General features: G+C 39.1%; 1 protein-coding gene across 6 annotated transcripts in view; it reads right to left on the bottom strand.

Annotated features, from left to right (window-relative positions):
• The window catches only part of LYPD6B (LY6/PLAUR domain containing 6B), a 1,153,451-nt gene that overhangs the window by 513,099 nt on the left and 620,753 nt on the right, over positions 1-19,599 (bottom strand). For 5 of the 6 annotated variants that reach the window (XM_044074870.1, XM_044074871.1, XM_044074873.1 and 2 more), the window contains one exon: positions 3,459-3,544. The exons of the other annotated variant lie outside the window; for it this stretch is intronic. The gene's annotated coding sequence lies outside the window, so the exon portion shown is untranslated. The remainder of the gene's footprint in view (positions 1-3,458; positions 3,545-19,599) is intronic. 6 annotated transcript variants of the gene reach the window in all.

The raw sequence follows: 19,599 nt of genomic DNA, 5'->3' as shown, positions 1-19,599 counted from the left end.
AGGTCGCTGAAGAAAACATCCGCTTTCCATACCTGTCCATGGTCCTAGAGTCCTTATTAGGAGGATGGACAGGTACTGAAGGATCCGCCAATTCCTTCTTAGTGGCAGCCGCCACCACCATAGCATCCACCGGAACACCCTTGGAAAGGAACTGTTTGTCCGAAGGGGCCGTAATGAATTTGGATGGTCTTCTTGGGACAGGTTCCACAGAATCTGGAGCCGCCCACGCCTTACGAGCCACTACCTGCATGAGTGGGTCGAAAGGCGGAGACACCCAGGAGGTGGAGGGTCAGGATCCAAAAGCCTCCAGGTATATCGACTCATCCTCGGAGGGGTCAATGGAGGGCCAATTCCCCCTCTGTTTGAGGAGCTCAAGGATGTCTGAAAAAGAGACATCCTCAGAGGGGGACCGTGGGGAACCCTCCGACTCATCTAAGTCGGTATCAGATGTAGTAGACTCAGGGGAGTCTGTGTGTTTCCTCTTACACGTCTTCTTCCGAGGGGGTTCCCCTGCAGGATCAGGAGAAACCTCGGAAGAGGAGGAAATTCCCAGTGGGGAAACCTGGGGTGATGGATCCCTGGGCCTGTGAGCAAGAGGTTGGCAAGAGGCATCTGCAGGCACTGAAGAGGGAGGAGCTAGAGGGATGGACCGTTGATCAGGCTCAGAGGCCAGGACACTCCTCATCACCTCAAAGGCTCCTCTCCCCGGGAGGCCGGAGCACACCCGCTCCGAAGAAACAGGAATGGCTGGCTCCAAAGAGAGAGAAGGCTCCGAGGCCGATGTCGGCGCCGAGCTTACCAAAGCCGAAGCTCCGAGAGGGAGAGCGGGGTCGGACAAGGGTCCGATGCCACTAGCCCCCTCGGAGCAGACAGTGGAAACCCGGCGACCGGATCCCTCCAAGGAAGGTCTCAAGGAGGAGATCGGAGCCGAGGACGATGGAGCCGAAGAATGTATCGGCTCCGGCATCGAAACAGTCGCTGTCCCGAGAAGCTCCGGCTCCGAACTGCGGTGTGGAGTCGGAGGAGGAAGTTCAAGGATTGGGGCTATAGCCGAAGTCTGTTGAGACGGGCTATGGAGCATTTGGGCCAGTGCCTGAGACTTCAACAGCCTGCTTACCACCCTCTCTAAATCGTGGTCAGACAGCCTGGAAGATCTCAAAGATCGGCTCCGATGGCTCCGCTCCGACAAAAGAGGAGACCCCGGAGCCGAGTGGATACTCAGTATAGAAGGGGACCGGGATCTCTTACGGGTCGAAGCCATCGGAGCCGAAGTCCCTTGAACCCCAGATGGAGCCGAGGATATCTCGGCTCCGATGCTGGATAAAGTGTCGGCTCCAGCCGGAGCCGACAAGGCCACAGTAGTCAGGGTATCGGAGCCGGTCGGCGCCGAACCCACTACTTGAACAGCAGATGTATCGGCTCCAGCCGGAGCCGATGTCGGCTCCGACGGAGCCGGAGCCACCGGAGGAGGCTTGGACACTGTAGCCTGAGCCTTCGGTGGTTTAGAAGGTTTTCCTGACCCTAATTTAGGAGGAGAACCTTCTGGCTTAAGTAAGCCTTGGAGGATGAGTTTATTCCTCCTTTCCTGCAGGACTCTGTGGCTAAAAGCATGACATAAAGCACAGGAGTCCTGCAGGTGCAAAGGCCCCAGGCAATAAACACAAGAAGTGTGACCATCTGTCAGAGACATTTTCTGACAGCACTGGTCACACTTCTTGAAGCCTGAGACCTTGCCTTCCTTTGACATCCTAGGAGGATGGAAACACAAACAATCCCAACAAACACACAAAATTAATCCCTTAAACAAACACACAGGAAGGGAATAACCAATGGGAAAGTAGGCCTGACTAAAACTTTAGACTAAATATTATAAAAAAAGTTTGAAAACAAGGGAATAGGGTGGGCTGTAACTAACTACAGACTAAACTGACACTAAAGGGGAAAAATAAACCCCTAACTACTCTTTTTCTTATTTTACAAAGAAAAACTTACCTCAGCTAGCAAAGGAGACCTCTTTCACTAAGCGGCAAACGAGATCTGAGGTAGTTCCGCCTTGCATCATGGGATATAGGGTTGCCTCGAGCTGGTAAAAGGAGTTCTCGAGCTAAAGCAAGTGCCGAGTCGGAGCCGAGGATCGGCTCCGAACCCATCCAGCAAGAATGAAGGCGAGATTGACAACTTAACATCTCCTGTTCAGATAAAACTACTGGGGACAAATCTCTTTTTCTTTTGGAAGGGGTAGCTTGGCTTCCCCTGATCAGCATCATAAGGTCTTCTGCCATTTTAAGCATTTGAGACTGAGGCAAGGAAGCAGGTGCCTGAGATTGGGTTGTCAGTTTCTTGGGTGTGGTTCGTACCCTGGGCTTTAGAAACTCGGTAGTTTTTGAAAGAATGGTAGATGTGAAAGAAGTCGGTTTGTGTCGAGAAGATGAAGAGTCTCACGGCATACTCTGAAAGGGTCTTGGTAGCAGCCTGCAAATCCACAGAAGCGGGCATCAGGGGCTGCGAAGGCACCTCACTGAGGGCCGGAGAACTGATGACTAGCTTAATGGAAGCGTCATCGGTAGGTTTAGACCTGTGTGGTCTGTCTCTGTCTTTATCCTTATGTTTTTTTGAAAGATCTGCTGTCGGACAGCTTACCAAAGCCATATCAGAATTCGAGGACTGAGAGCGAAAATATCTATCTATAATAAGGGCCCGACGATGTATAGTTCTGGTGTTGAACAAAGCACAAAAGCGACAGCGGGGGACGTCGTGGTCTGGGCCTAAGCAAATGACGCAGTAAGAATTAAAGTCTCGGTGTGGTACTTGCTTTCCATAGGCGAGACAATTGTTAACTTTTTCCGACATCGGTTAAAGCAATAAAAAAGAATCCCCAACGGGGTACTTAGCTTTAGAAGACTTTAATTTCAAATTGGTAAATGAAAACTCAGGTAGCGGCTGACCGGCACTCGTGCAAACTGCTTCTGCTTCGGGCTCCTCAGCAAGAAAGACTGATGTAATGGTGTCGGCTGCCTTATTTTATACTACTGATGACCTGACGTCAGTCCTGGAGTGATGGCAACCGACACAGAAATACTAAACCTCTGGTATTCGGGCTGACTAAGGGCTATCCTGGCGGGGATAACCCAAATGTGATGACTACAACAGTGAAACATGAAGAAAACTGGAGTACCCACATGAATGCAGGGAGGACATGCAGGCTCCACACAGAAGGAACCCCAGCCGAGAATTGAACTGGAGAACTTCTCGCCATGAGGCGACAACACTACTGCTGCACCACTGTGCCATCCTATTTAAAAATATAAGGTCACAGTGATGTATTCCATGTTCACTTAAGAACAATCTTATACCTATATAACTAAATCACAATTTGAAAACATTTAAAAAGTTTAAACTTTTTTGATACAAATTCAATTTAAAATGACACACTTGTAATACAATAGAATATAACCAACCTGAAAAATTTAAGTTTCCATGTTCAGCACCAATTTTCAGTTTGTTACAACAGCATTATCTTAAATGTCAAATCAGCTACATATACCTAATAAAATAAACAGAAATACAAGCACAAGTCAAACTAATTTTGTTTATGAGAATATTCTTAACCTTCAAACTATGGCAGCAACACAATTAGCATAAATGTGTCATAAAAGCTTCAACTGCTAGAAGGAATTCAAACAAAGCTTTAAAAACATTGGTATGGCCAGAAGTCCATTGTAAAGGTAAGACGTTTCAGGAAAAAAAGCCATACAAAAATAATAATTTCAATATTGGTACTGGCACAAATGATGTGAAAGATAACATTCATTTCTGCTTTTAATTTAGAAATGTATTTTCTTTGCAAAAAGCAGTGTCCTTTGTTCTGCTTATTCTTGATATTCGGAGCACTTGTTGCTCTGGAAATGCCTTTCTCACTAAGCAACAACAGGCAGACCTTAGCCTGCCCTGCCTCATGCCTGACAGGCTGAACAGGAAATCACTCTTTTCAAATAACAAGAACTCCCTCAGGGAGATAAAAACAGTCCACAGCCAAAAGTCAGACAGATTCTAAAATAAAGTGCACACACCATACATTTGTATTAATCTGCATTATCTCCTAACAAATGCCCAATCTCTGACATGACTGTCTACACCATACTTAACTGTAAATAACACAGATCTTATTCACACTCACTTTCTTGCTAAGTTTAGCCATTCCTTTTCACCAAACAGGTTTAGCTAGATTTGCTGTATTTCTAGCTTTCAATATTCTTTCTGAGAAACCGATAACCTAATAACGTTGTAAGTAAGTTATCACAAGTGACTCTTGGATTGTTAACAGCTAGATGTATTCTGGAAAACAGCACATCTGGATTACATTTTCTTATTAGACAGAATTGTAAAAACAAAACTGATACCAATTGCCACACAGGAATTATTTATAAGCAATATTACAGAAATAGAGAAGACTAACAAAGTACGAAATTACTGGCCAGAGGCAGAGGATAAAATGTATTACTTATTTTACCTTTTTCAAACTCATCCGGGGCCATTGTCTAACTTGCTCAGAGTCGCACATTAATTCCAACAGCCTCTATTTATCTAAATTCTGGACTACATGAGGCAGCTCATTAAACCACTCACACTCTTTATCCTCTGCACTATCTTAAAATAAAACTTGAGCAAGTAATTTTTTTTTTTGATTGAACAAAAATAGAGGTAATTAAGATAAAACTGTTAAGATGTAAGTGCCTACAACGCAGTTTATGATGGCACATTAGACGATAATCTAAAATGCCAGCACAGCAAAGCTAGTAAAAAGAACAGCCACCTCAGGATTTTAGAGAAAACTATACAAGTCTCCTCATCCTGAAAGCTCAGCAAAATCAAAGCAAATACTTCATGCTCTAAGTTGTATATCTTACACATGGAGTTGGGGAAAGGGGTTGCTAGGTTTTTGCTAGTATATAGTGCACAAAACACTAGAATTATGCTTCAATGAGATATTGCTAGGTGATGGTCACACCAGGGGTCCCACAATGGGGCACCCGGCTATCAATGCAATTTGCTCAACAATATATCCATCATCCATGTCAAGTATGGTATTGCACTATACAATTTTAGTTGAGTAACTGGAATCAAAAATGTGTACCCTGGACATACCCTCTTCCTTCAGTTGGCCAGCATATAAAGCATTTGGCAAAACACGTGGCACAAATTGCAAAGGGTCCTGCTCAATGTATTTGATCAATGCTCATACCATAAATTATGTAACAGTTGAAATTGCAGCCTCGTGCAAGGATAGGAAAAATGCTGCCTGAAGAAAAACAATTTAAGTGCATAGTCTTACATGGAATATGTATCCCTACAATCCAAGTCATTCTTAAAAGCTTTGCATCCAACCCTGCCAATGCAGGTGCTTCCAAATAACTCAACTTTGGCACAAGTACACAGTTGCAGTCCCCAAACTGTGAACAGGTTGGCACTATACTACACAGATGAAAAGCAAGTTGTTCAACTATATACAGATAAGTGATGCTCTTTGAGAGGCTGGAAGCAGGGCTTTTTCCTCAAGTCTCTCTCTACTCATTTAACATCACTGCTAAAAGATTATTTCTAACCTTAAATTTAAACTAACAAGTTGCACAGCATGGGCATAAATACTGACAGATTCTGCCTGTTAATATAAAAGTCAGAGCCATAACTAGGTTGTGGCAAGAGATGCAAGGTCTTTGGGGGTGTATCAGTAGTTGCTAATGGAGCACAAGAAGAGTACTGGCGTTAATTTAAGAAACCATAGGTGTGATTGCCACTTCTTGAATGAATGCATCAAGTACATATATCAAAGGGCTCCTGCAAGCTCCGTACAAACCAGTGCTGTAACCAATACTTCAGAAACCTGAGCAGTAAATGCAGAGCAGCTGAGAAAGCCAGAGGTCATGGAGATGAACAGCCTGAAATGGGTGGTAAGATACACACTGTAGGACAAAGAAATGACATCAAAGCAGAAGTCAATGTACCTCCAATTGCAGAGAAGTTTGAAGACAACTGATTTTAATGGTTCAGCCACATGCTGAAAAACAGAAGATGATTTGGTGAAAGTGTGTGAGAGACAGGAAAATGGCAATAGAAAAGGATGCCCAGCAAAACAGATGGATTGACTGCATGAGAGAACACATGTGACAGGTTGGAGAGTAGCACTGAATGAAGACAGGTGATACAATTTGCTACGACGCCCTGACCCCTTGTAGAAAATGGGAGAAAGGGGGCTGCTAATGATTATCAAGTGTTGCTACCTCTGTCAGCTCCTCATGAGGTTTCCCTTCTCACCTTGTCACTGTCGGCATTTGGACCACATATGTCCAACATGGTTAAATGAGAAACATTTCATCCAAAGTAATGACATGCATTGAAACCAGTGGCCTCTCACTTTGCCCTAGGAACATTCTGTGACTGTCTAGACTGCCTGCATTAGATTCAGCAGACCCTTGAGACTACTAGTTGCTGCTACAATTTCTTTTTGTAGCCTACTGTCAGTATATAGACATGTGAGAATAAGACATCTCCTTGCTCACTTCCTTCAAGTTCTGGGTATGTGTAATGGTAGGCATTCCCTATTCTTGTGCAGTTGTGTCCTGCTGGCTAGACAGAAGTCAGCCTCTCAGTCATCTACCCATCTCTTTAACAATGCTACTTTCCTGGTCTGCCAACCAGATTATCATATTCTCTGGCAAAGTACTGACTGCTGCTGCTCTTGCTGGTGTGTCTTTCAGCTTTTCCCTTTTAGGGGTCACCACAGCGGAACCCCGGTCTGCCAATGATTGGCAGTAGATTTTTACGTGCCAAGTTGCCGGCCCTGATGCACATGCTTCCTTATTATAAGGTCTCCAAACATTTAAGAATCAGTAATTTGACATCCACTCATGTACATACTAAAGTAAGTGCTTAGCAATGCAGTAAATTCACTGAAACTCTTTTCTTGCACATTCTCTAAACTTTTTCATAAGGTTCAGGTGTGATCTTAAAACATTCAAATTCTCAGTTGTTTTTAGATTTAAAATAATCTATACATAGTCATTATCAGATATTCTACTTAAGGCACATGCAGCTTTCTCCAAAAGAAGAGTTAAAACTTCACCCACAGTACCTACTCTACTGATGCCAACTGCACACACATTTAAATACTGTAATAATATCAAACTCAGTCTTCGCTTTATACTGAGAAAACAATTTAATAATGACCTTATCTGGGTTCTTATTACTGTTACTCATGTGGATTTGGCAGAAGGTGAACAGTCCCTTTTCATGCAGTTTCTCCTTCTCTCCTTCCTGTGCCTCACATGGTTTGTATCATGTTGCCTGCTTTGATCTCCAAGTATTACTCATCTAGCTTTACTTTCTTTAATTTAATCTGCATTTTCAGATTATTCTGGGGCTATATTAAGTGACCCTTTCACTGTGTGATGCACACCTGCAGCCCCTAACATGCTGTCTCCAGACTAAAGTGGACACAAGGCAGTTATCAAGTCATCCTTGAACAAACCAGCATGTAGAATTCCCTATGAGTTGCATGCACTCTTTAACCTTAACTATTTGTTCCAGTGAAAATTTAGCATACTCTACAAAGCTAATTGTTCCTGTTTCCTAACAGACTTAAAAATGCTGTACCAAAACACACTTCTATACATTTACCTAGCAGCATCCAATTAATATGTGATGATCATGGGTACAAACTCAATCTGCACTGCTGTTACCAACTGACTTTAAATACCGCCCAATGCCACTAGTTAATATGCCACTGGCAGAGGTATTAAACTCATAATCTACTCACAAATAACCAAGGAGATTGGTATTAAGCATGAACAACATATGTGTACTATTTACTCAGGTTATGACCATTTACACATCTAAATAAACAGCAATAGAATAGGATTGTAACCACTGACATGCAATAATTTTGCCCACCTTATACCACTGGCTTCCCAGGATTTTTACCATCTTGGTCTAAACTCAGTAACTTCTAGTATTATCTTACCAACACTAACTGCAACTTGGTCATGATTTTGTGGATGCATGTGAAACATATCTGTGTTATGTATAAATATATCCATCCACACATACACACGTAACAATATTTCTCAAGAGGGGCTACTGATACCTTTCTGGTGCCAGTATCCCATTTACTACCTTTATGGTAGGTAACATGTTTTGCTCTGAGCCCAATGACTTCCAATGCTATTTTACAATCAGTAATTGAAACTTGTCCAATACAATATTGTGTGTGTACGTGAGCTCAAGCAAATGCGCATGGACACACACAAGGTTTCAAGGGAGGGGCAAATGATATCCTGCTAGTGACTGTTTTTACAGAAATGTGTTACCAGCAGCTTGACCAAATTAGCTAAAAGATCATAATTAATGTCCACTCTTAAAAAAACAACCACAACATAAGTGTTTGTAGCCATGTTAAAATGGTCACTTAAAAGGTAGGTGCCAGCAGAATTTCTAATTACTCAATTAATTAATATACTACCAGTCACATTTTTGAAATTAATGTATTCTTCACTTGAAATTAATAAAATTACACAATACACTTAAACAATGAAGTATCTATACAGATATACATTTGCACAGAGAAGCACAACATGGAAAGACTGAGCAAATAGATGACAATTAGAAAAACACTAGTCATCAGCAATCTGTCCCTGCTACTACCACTAGCTAAATAACTACTGCAATGACTCTACTTAAAAATGATATAAAGCATTTGCAGAAGACTCGCTGTTAATGCCTTCCAGGTATGAACTTTATGTCCAAAAAGTCCACTTCAGTCTTCAGAAAGCAAAGTAACTACAGCTCCATACATGTACTCTGAATTTAAAAAAAGTCAGAGGTTCTGAGTTTCCTGTTTTGTTCAGATGACAACTGAAGCTACCTGTTTGCACGGTGTTTGCTTGTAGTCTGATCCAAAGTTCTATTCAATTTTACAGAAACTGCAAAATTTTTACATAGCCTTACTCATATTACTCATTTCACACACTGCAAGATTTAATGGAAACAAACTTTTGTTTCATACAGCTTTTATATCTTACATCTTTGTTAAAAATGTAACTAAACACAACTGCAGTGATCTTACAGCTATTTACATTTTACATCTCTTGTGCAAAATAAATATTCACTGGTATGGTACAGCTCCTGAAATGCATACCTAGTTAACTGTAAGCATGCATTACTGTAGTACTTGGAAGTGCCCTTTTTGCTTTCACATATCATGGACGCCAAGAAACTGACTTCAATAACAAAGCTCAGGAGCTGAATCTAGGCATCCATGTTGAGAACAGATAATAAATGGTTGTAATCATAATTCCATATAGTACATGGTGCTTTATCTGCTCCATGTGCTACCAGTTACAGATAAATAAAAAAAGAAAAAACATTAACGCACTTTGAGCTGTCAAATAGAAATTGGCATATCTCTGAGCTTCTTTCCTTAAAAAACTGTTAGACAAACACAAAAATAATAGGGTAAAAAGGGCCAAAATCAGGGGGATTTTTAAAATATTATTCTTATTCACTTAAGAAGTTAATGCAGCTAATACGTTTTGAATCAATATGCAATTTCAGAGATCTGCTGCCAGAGGGGGGAAAAACTGCGGGAGAGAGCAAAAATATGACAAACTGAAAATTGAGAAGTATGGACAGCAGACAGAAGCAAACGTGTTTTATCTTCTGTCACTTTTGTTTGGTAGCTGGCACTGCCTGTGGTCAGTCCCTAGCAAGAGACCCCATCGTAACAGTGCTCCAAAATAGGGACAGTTGACAGGTGTGCAAAAAGGAATACTGGTAACATCCAGATTACAGTTACTACAATGTTATTTACAATGTTATCTAAAGCAAGTTTATCACTAAAACTGTATTCTTCAGAGGACATATAAAAAATAAGTCTAAAACAGATTACAGGCTTGCATTAGTTGCTTGAACATTTCAAAGTTACTTTAGCAATTTCTATAAGCATATCCAGATTAATGTTTGATTATGGAATGCTATTTCATTCCTGTATCAAGTGTTAACAGTGATCATTTTGCAAACTCAGAAAATCTGTGATTACTTATGCACTAGTTTTAAACATCTCTTTAATATCCAAAACTCTCTTATAAAAGGAGTTATCGTAGTAAGTGGCCCCTGGCAAACCCAGGCTTCATTTTATTTCCAGATTTCACTGGCTTGTTTCTATCAGCTGTCTACCAAGGAACACTACAGGCAAGAAGTCACATTTCAGCATACAGGAATTTCATCCTCCAAATTATACAATTTATTCAGTATGAAGAATTACTATTCTAATATTTATAGCTAATCAAACATACAATAAATACAAAACCATAAAAGGTGCATATCAGTTAGAAAAACCGCTCCCCAGACAAAGACGTGCCACACATTCCTTGGTCCCTCTCTATATGAATACTGTAGACATTTAATGAAACCATATAGCCTCTAAGGAGGCACAAGAGAGTCTGAGAAGATAGATTTGTAATCTGAAGTTGTTAAAAATTACTTCCAGCAGGTTAACCCAGTTTGAGCCTTGGTCACAATTCATACTTCTGTTTTCTGTGTAACAGGACACTGAAAAGACCCACAGTGACTCACAATGTCAAGCTACCAAAATATGTATTAAGCAATGAGATCATGGAAAAATAGTATTGCATTTTATGAGAGATTTTAAGTAAGTAATAAATTAAACTCTCTCACCCTGTATCGTTAGACAAATTCAAAGGGATGCTTTTAAAGGGTGTGCTGATGTATTCATAAAAAGTAACTACAAAAATCCTCTCTTTCTTAGCTCATCTATTAAACTTTGGTCTCAGGCTACATGCCCTGAAGGTTAGCTGACACCTAGATAAAAGTTAAACTCCACCTACACAAGCACACAGTGCTTAGCATAAGCAGTTTTTGTTAAGTAGTAAATCTTTTCAAAAGCAATGATAAAGAGACGGAAATGTATTTTTAATGAATAACTACCAACCTTTCCTATTTCACCTTAGCAACTACTTCAACCTAAGATTATACAGGGTTCAGCATTTAATCCAGAGCAGGTAATGCCCATCTAGGATTAGCAGCACACAGAGTTTACAGTACCTAAAGGAAGCACCCCTTCTAAACCTTTGACTCATGCTGCCCTTTTCCAGAACAAGGTAATGTGCATGTCATATAAAACAATCAGTTTCTTCTTTTTTATCCCCCAAGGTTCTGCATGATTTATGGTAGTACAAGAAAGCAAAGTGTACAGTAGTGGCAGTTAAACTACACAAACTTGCTGACTGCATGGCATACATCTGTGGTCTCTGCCGAACATTGTATTCTACAAATTACCATTATTATAACATAATCCAGCATGCTATAGCACAACACAATTTATACTGCATTTTATATGTATCTAATGGCCGACAGACATTTTAGGCACTGATCTCATGTATCAGATCAATCCACTTTCATCATAAACAATCAGATTCACCAATTCCAAACTTCTGTTCATCTTTGTACAAATGCTGCAGTTTGGGTAAAATAACATCCAGACATTAACTGCTAAGATATCATCATGAAAAAAGTACACTTGATTGTTACAGGCAACAACAGGTCTATCCCAAGAGAGTAATGTGGCTAAAGATTTTTTCATCTGAGCAGGAGAAAATCTGCAATGTGAATGTTTCTCTGCATATTTTTCTGTAAATGACAAACACCCCATTTTACAAACTTAGGATAGTAAGTCACAAGAATGGCTTCTCTACCACATTCTTTATATCTGAAATATTTCAAGACTCATTCAGGCAGTCTGCTCTATCAAATTAATGCAGATGGTATGACTGCATTTTCGCTCAGTTCACTTAGTGAAACTATTGCCAGAACACTGTATCTTGGGTTTATTGGGCAATGTCAGAAATTACAGGTGTAGGTTTACAGCAGAGACAACTGGGCCAGCTCTGTGCTATACAAGGATGAAGCCCTGACTATGACCAAGACAGCACAAGCTCAATTAGCATCACAGTTACTGAAAAAACTGGCTGAGAAGACAAAGCAATGATGAGAAGAACCCATCTTTCTCTCTTAGGTGGTGGTGCTAGTTAGATATCCTACTGTATGTACTGTGTCTACAAATCACGCTGGAAATTAGAGATTGGGGGCATATGTCATGAAGGAGTGGGCCTAAAGGAGTGTACCACATCCAGAAAAACAGGTTACACGCACCTCCATCACCCCAGTACAATTCAAACACTTGAAACTATGAAAGCATTTATAGGGGATGGCAGGACTGGAATCAGAAAATCTGAAGGTTGCTTGAATGAGGAACATGCCATAGTCATGCTCTCATTCCACAAATGGGGGTGGGGGATCAGTGACTGTCTAGTCAGCAGATACAGAGGGGAAAAATATATAAAAAATAAAGGCAACTAACATCTTATTTAGAAATGTCAAGAAGATAATTCACAAGCTGCTCTCATTAACAAACAATGCTGGTGAATTTAAATTCAGTAAGCACTCGAAGTAATGATGTTACCATTTATAATGCAGATTCACATACAACAATCTAATGGCATACGGTAGGTAAAGAAACTAGAATTTGGCATATTCACATATGATGCTGTCAGAACCAATGTAATTTCAACGATGAAATGAGATGATACCTTACATGGATATGAAGCATATGACACAATCAACACCAAGGTGTCATGTGGAAGTAACACAGCTCTGATTTACAGAAACATCACCACTACACTTCACTTCACTCTACAGGCAGCATAAAGTCAATATTTGTTTACTTATGTGTGCAAAAGTAATACATTCTGCTTTACGTAACTGCCAGTGTTTCAGTATAGATATTTAAATTACTAGGAAATCTACTCTATTAAAAATGAAAGTTACAAGAAGTTATGGTAACAGCTCCATCACCTTTCTTTGTATTGTTTGTATTTAAGTACTGAAATGTTACAGGTTTTCTTGTCACCTTCTCTGAAGTAAAATATAATCTATAAAGCTCAAATACACATGATATACCATCAACTGACCAAATTTCTGGACAATCTACCTGATTTTGCCTCACATTTTTGCTGTCCTTTGTAAAATTTTTAATTTCCTGGTAAAATCTCTTGATGATTACAGTCAGATCAATAATGCCAGACATTAGACTCTCTTACATCTTATTGTTCAGAAACTGCATAGTGACACAAACCTGCTGCTCTATTAACTTTTAAGTGAATGAAAGTAATATTTAAAACTTTGTCTCATTATTTTTGGCATTGCCCAGAATTCTTGAGCAAAGTTGTTGAGAAGTATGATGTACAGTAATTTAATACTTTCTGGCTTGATTCAGTTCTGCTTAGGATTTTCTTCGCAGTGCTTAGGATTTCATGACTATACTTCATTAGTATTATACTGGAAATGTAAACAAAAATAATATAATAAAAATAATACGAAGTTTATTTAGTGTTTTTGACGATTGCTGTTCCAGTTATTCATGGAGGGTTTTGCATAAAAGTTTACTTTGAGCTTACTTCATGGTGCATGCTAACAATCAATGCAGCAGCCCTAATTAATCAGCTTAATTAATTGGATCTTATGATTGGTTCATTATACCAGTTTAAATGTTTTTAAAGGAAGTTTTTAAAAGGTTATTTGTATGTCTGAAGATGTCTGCACATAATGTAGACGAAAAGCGCTTCATTAAATTGTCTTCTGGTGAACATTAGCTTTTGACTTTGCTTAATAAGCAAACTTTGTTTGGTCATTAGTATTATACTGCAATGTTGCTAATGCAAATAAAGTATGCTTAATGATTTTTACTATCTAAAATAACAGTACTTAACTGTACATTGTATGTTTTCATTTGTTATACCTTCTAGACTCAGAATTACTTCTCCACAGTGGTTTCCTGTTACAATTATCTTGTCATGTTACCATTAATTCTTCTACACAATCAGTAGACTTAATGACTGAATCCATGCATGATATATCTTCATAAACCATGTGTGCTGTCACCAAAATCCCAGTTGTCCCAAGATTTTGCCTAATATTTTTCCTTTGTGCCTCACATCATTTTTGAATTTTAGCAATAACCCAAGACTGGGTATGCGTATCATAGGACCTACCCATGACTGGTGTGATTAAATCACAAGGGCAAAGCCAAAGTGATTAAACAAAACCAGGAATGGGTAAACTGTGCAATATCCACATTCAGAAGTGGATATTCCTATTATGCAATGACATTATTTCAGAAAGATTTTGATTACCTTTCTTAAATAATACCTTTGTGTTATGTCACTTTAGTGTTCTTCTGCCAGCTTTCTGATTTGCTGATTACTACTCATACATACGGTATGTACATCCACACACTTGCACAGTACGGTGTTAGGGAGTTGTCATAAAAGAGAGCATACTGATGTCAGGAAAGTGAGGAACATTCTGTTAAAGTCTGGATAATTGACAGTTAAGGCGAAAAGCATTGTAATCTTTCATATTAACAGAACTGTACCTTTTAAATGTACAGATTTTTGCAGAATATCCTGACTTTTTTCTCATATTTTGCTCCATCCCTCTTAAAATATTTGAAGAACATGGTTTACCATATCTTAATATAAAGTCCATCTCCTTAACAAGAGTTAAGCAACTGGAATTATTTTCAACTGGGATATGTTCAATTTACAATGGGTACACTGACTGGTGTGTCTAATCAGGGTGCACGTTTCAGAATACTTGTTCTTCTTTCGACTTTTCCTGGTTAGGGGTCGCCACAGCGGAACTCCGGTCCGCTAATGATTGGCAGTAGATTTTTTATGGGTGCCGAGGTGCCAGCTTGATGCCCAACCTTCAAAGAAGGCACGCCCACTCTATGTATGTCTTTCGAATGCCACTCAACCACAGGGAGGACATGCAGACTCCACACAGAAGGCGCTCCAGCCGAGAATCGAACGGGAGAACCTCATGGTGTGAGGCAACAATGCTACCGCTGCACCACCGTGGCTTGTGCACGTTTTAGAATACTAATAACCTTTTATTGTACAATTTCTGCTAAATCACAGAAGATTACAGTCAGTTAATAATGCCAGGAATCAGAAATGCGTACTTATTGTTTAAGAAATATGTTAATACAAAACATGTTGTTCTATTAAATTTTTAAATGAATTAGAGGGCCTCTATTCCCACCATTTTATTTGGCTTTATCAAAAATTCTTAAGAATTTGATAAGTATGCTTAGTACATCTTGTCAGTCCCAGTTCCCCCTGCTTATCCTTGTTTTAAATTTTCTGAAAATACCATCTCTTTTCTGATGATGCTTCCATCCTTTTCCAGCCTTTATTCCTGCTTCCATACTTTATGTCAGCAACAGTGCTGCCATCTGTAATAATCCAGGTCATGCTCTATTTTATTAAATCACCCCAGATTTTCCTTTTATTTACTGACATTTGATTACTGGGATAATCCGACTGGGAAGAAGCCTATTTTCAGTTGAAGTCTGGGTAGAAAAGCTCCAAATTATTACAAAACATTTTAAGAACAATAATTTTACAATCTTCAAAAATAAAACAAAAACATTTGCAGTTTAAGTAATTATAACAAATTAAATATAATATGAAAATATTGGTTAAGAACAGATAAAAGCTATATGACAATAATTAAATATTTAGATAAATTTTAGACAGTTTACAGAGAAATTAAAGGTAAGCTAGTCTAATACAAACAGGAATTGCAATATGAAGTAAGGGAAACACAGGCTTATGGTACATTTAGAGACAATGTCAGGGAAGAGAATTTGATAACAGTAAAGAAGTAAGTGAAAGAGGTTGAGTAAGTAGGTATATAGAATGGAAAGGTACTTTTTTCACATTTATGGATATTGTTTACCCTGGTTTTGAGCAAGAACAGAGACAGATTTTAGCAAGGAAGTTTTTTTAGAGTGGGTTTAAAAGGTGGGAGGGAAGGAACTGACTTGACGGATATAGGTATGAAGTTCCAGGCTGTAGCAACCTTGTACAAGTACAGACAATGCCCAACAGAATAAAATGTGATTTTTCCGACGTTACAATATAGATCATGGCATTTGATGAGTCAAGTGACGCAATGCATCTTTATATGTGTTTATAGTTATATATACGGGCTGTTTTTTAATAAAACAAATTTGAAAACTTTTTTTAATAGATCATGGCCCAAATAAATTTAGCATTTACTGTTGTGATGATACCTTGCTGATAATGTGTGCTGTGTCCATAGCCTTTAATGGGGAACCTTTGCACATGCACAGTGGTGCGCTAATGTCTATGGATGCAACATGTTTTTCCTCCACTGATACCACTAAGGTTTAAGTTTTTTTTTTCCTCGGTGACATCAGTGTACAAAAACTGCACTTTTTAAAAGTGTTTTTCTTGTTGAAATACAACAAGAAAAATGCTCCCTAATGGATAGTTCGGCAGTTTTTTCAACATGTACTACTGTGCAAATGTAAGAATACACAACAACTGAAAATCACTAAAAGATGGACATCCAGTGGGGCAACCTAATCTACAAATACATTCACTGAGGCTGGTTCAACTACTGCAGTTCCTTATTGAATTACTTTTCTTACATCTTTAAACTGCTTTTTATCTTTTCTTGAATGTGCTGTTCTACTTTTCTGCAGAAATGCACAAGTACCTTATTGTAATTCTCACTATTGTTTAGTTATTAATCCATTGTGAATGATACTTAATTTCCCCTTATTTTTCTGTACATTTACTTTTCTTGACTCAAGTGTGGCAAAGCAAAGTTATGAAATGCAAAAAGTACAGCTTAATTCCCCCTTACTTTTTCTGTATACTTGCTTTTCTTGGCTTGAGTGTCCCAAAGCAAAGCTATGAAATGCAAAACGTACTGTATGAGAAGTTAACCCGCGGTGGTGATGCTGCGGTAGCGTTGTCGCCTCACAGTAAGACACTGTCCGGTTCGATTTTCAGCTAGAGCATCTTCTGTGTGGAGACATGCGTGAATGGGCATACCTTCATTGAAGGTTGTGCATCAGGGCTGGTAACTCTGCACGTAAAAATCAACTACCAATCATTAGCGGACCAGAGTTCCGCTGTGGTGACCCCTAACTGGGAAAAGCCGAAAGACACAACAACTGTATGAGAAGTTAAAACATTTCTTTCTAAAAATCAAATTAGAATCTTTCTGAAATCCCTCCAAAGACAACTGACACATATGTGTTCTTCTATTAAAAGAAAATACAAGTGATGAGTTTCACCTCATATTAACAGTACTGCAAAGTCTATTTACTGACAGTGAACATTAAGACGAAGTACCCCTTCTTCCTGAAAACTGTCAAAACACTACACCTTACTCGAACACTTTGCAGGTCTCTGCAGCTATAATGCAGACAGTCTTTTAGATTCCATTAAGATCATGAAATGTCACAGATATAAAGAAAGACTTGTACTTGCACATTATAGCTACTGACATACATATTCAATCATCCATCTACTGATTCATTTCTCACTGAGAAAATATGCACACAAACAAATATATTTATCGATGTGCCTTCACATTTGCATAGGAAATAAATATGTTGGAACGGTGCTTGGAATTCGACTGTAAATATTTCTGACCAATGTGAAAACAAGTGATCTCCATTATAAAAGCAGATAACTGATTACAGTTTTAGTAACTATTATCCAAGCTTGAAAAAAAATCTTAAAACATATAGAAAGATAGGCAGAAAGAAAGGCAAAAATAAAATTATCTATTGCCATTTGAGGCTGACTGGTCACCAAACCCTTTTCAGCCATGAATCGGGTCCAAAAAGGCAACAATTTAGTACATCAGGTATTCGGTAATATCACACTAGTTAGAAAAATAAACTATTTACAATACAGATAAAAAGGAACAGCACAATACAGATTTACAATAAATTACTTATGTATTTATTTATATTTGTTTATTGGGGTAGTACACTGATCTCAGTGGATTCTTTGAATGCACAGCCCAGGTGAAAAACATCATACAATAATGCAGAGATAGAAGGATATGCTAAAAACATACACATTTATACATGCAAGAATATGCTAAAACATCTAGTTCAAAAAGCAGTTTACATCAAAACGAGGATGGAAAAATGTAATTGTGCTCAGCAAAGTTTTCTGGATATGTTGTAGCTATAATGAATAAGATGTCTTAAGCTACATGGATAGCAGCATATCATCATATAGACAGGTATGGAGACATTAGAAGAGGCAAGTGAGAATAACTGCAGGAAAGAATACCATAGGCAGACTGCAGAGAAAGGTTGAGAGAGGCATGCAGAGCTAAGAAGAGTTGAAAATAGATGTGTGAGAGAGATGCAAGCAAAAGAGGGAAGTAGGATGAATGACAGTCAGTGAGTAAGGGGATGACAAGATGAGACAAGGAAGTATGAAATAGGGAAAAAAGGGGTCTGAAAGAGATGCAGGGTTCATTTAATGTGAACTGTGTGAGTGTATCTGCACTTTGGGTGAAGAAGTTTTTCTCAAGTTGCTATCTGAAGTCTGAGTACTTCTGGATGTCTCTGAGAGAAGAATGGAGACCCACAGTTTAGGTGTTAGGCTGGGGAATGCATGGTCAGTACAATGAAGTTTAGTTTTTGGCAGCAGTGTGGTTAGGGTAGGGCAAGAGGGGCAACTACCCCAGGCGCAAATCACTGGGGGTACAATTGGCCTATCCTGATCTCTCTTTAATGCAATATCCGATTTTAAAACCTGGTATTCCATTTGTGGTAAACCAAACAGCTGTAGCGGTCTGTGTGTGGTCTAAACCTTGAGTGCTGTACTGCTCCATGCAGGCAGGGTATAAACTGTAGCAACTGTTTGCTACATTTGTAGCAAGCAGTTTGCTACAGTTTAAACAAGTTTTTTAAAATTAAAACATGAGCGCAGTAGCACCCTGTGCAGGCAGGGTATAAATTTAACAATACACATTTACAGCAAACAGTCTGCTATGGTTTCAAAACATTACTTTTTTTTTATTAAAATAAAGTTGAAGGAGGGTTGTGGGCAGGACACAGAAATGGAACCCGAATAACTGGGATGGGGGGGGGGGCATGTCATGTATCTGGCCACCCAGTCGGTGTGCTAGTAGAAGGAACGTCCATGTTTTTTTTTTTTTTTTGCACTTTAAAGGAAGGAAGAGGGGTGGGAGTGTAGAACTAACTGTAATAAGCTGATCTTTGTTTGCAATCAGCAGTGCTTTTTTTTTTCCCTGAGCTGAAGGGGTGGTCACTGGCAATGGTTGAACCAGAGACGATTCTGTTTTTTGGAGTTAGCAGGGTGGGTTGAGATTGAAAGATACCCTTAAGGTTATATACAAGTGCTTTTTTTGAAGAGTTTGTGAGTGACGGGGGAAGATGTCTCAGGAGAAAGAGACTTGTGAGTTAGTGATCCTAGTAGTAGGTTGGCTATCATATGTATTGGGAGCCATTTGGCTTCGATGACTGGAAGATTTTAGTGGAGATGATTTACAAGGTGATGACATTATTTGAGTAGACTAACATTTACACTGCAGATACAGAAAGACAACTACAGATTGGCAAACAATATTTAAAATGCATGAGTGCACAGAATTTGAGCA

Source organism: Protopterus annectens, chromosome 6.part0 (assembly GCF_019279795.1).
Source record: "Protopterus annectens isolate FY-2018-M chromosome 6.part0, PAN1.0, whole genome shotgun sequence".
Classification (NCBI taxonomy): domain Eukaryota; kingdom Metazoa; phylum Chordata; order Ceratodontiformes; family Protopteridae; genus Protopterus; species Protopterus annectens.
The sequence above is the reverse complement of the archived record's forward strand: the minus strand, read 5'-3'. Positions and strand labels throughout refer to the sequence as shown.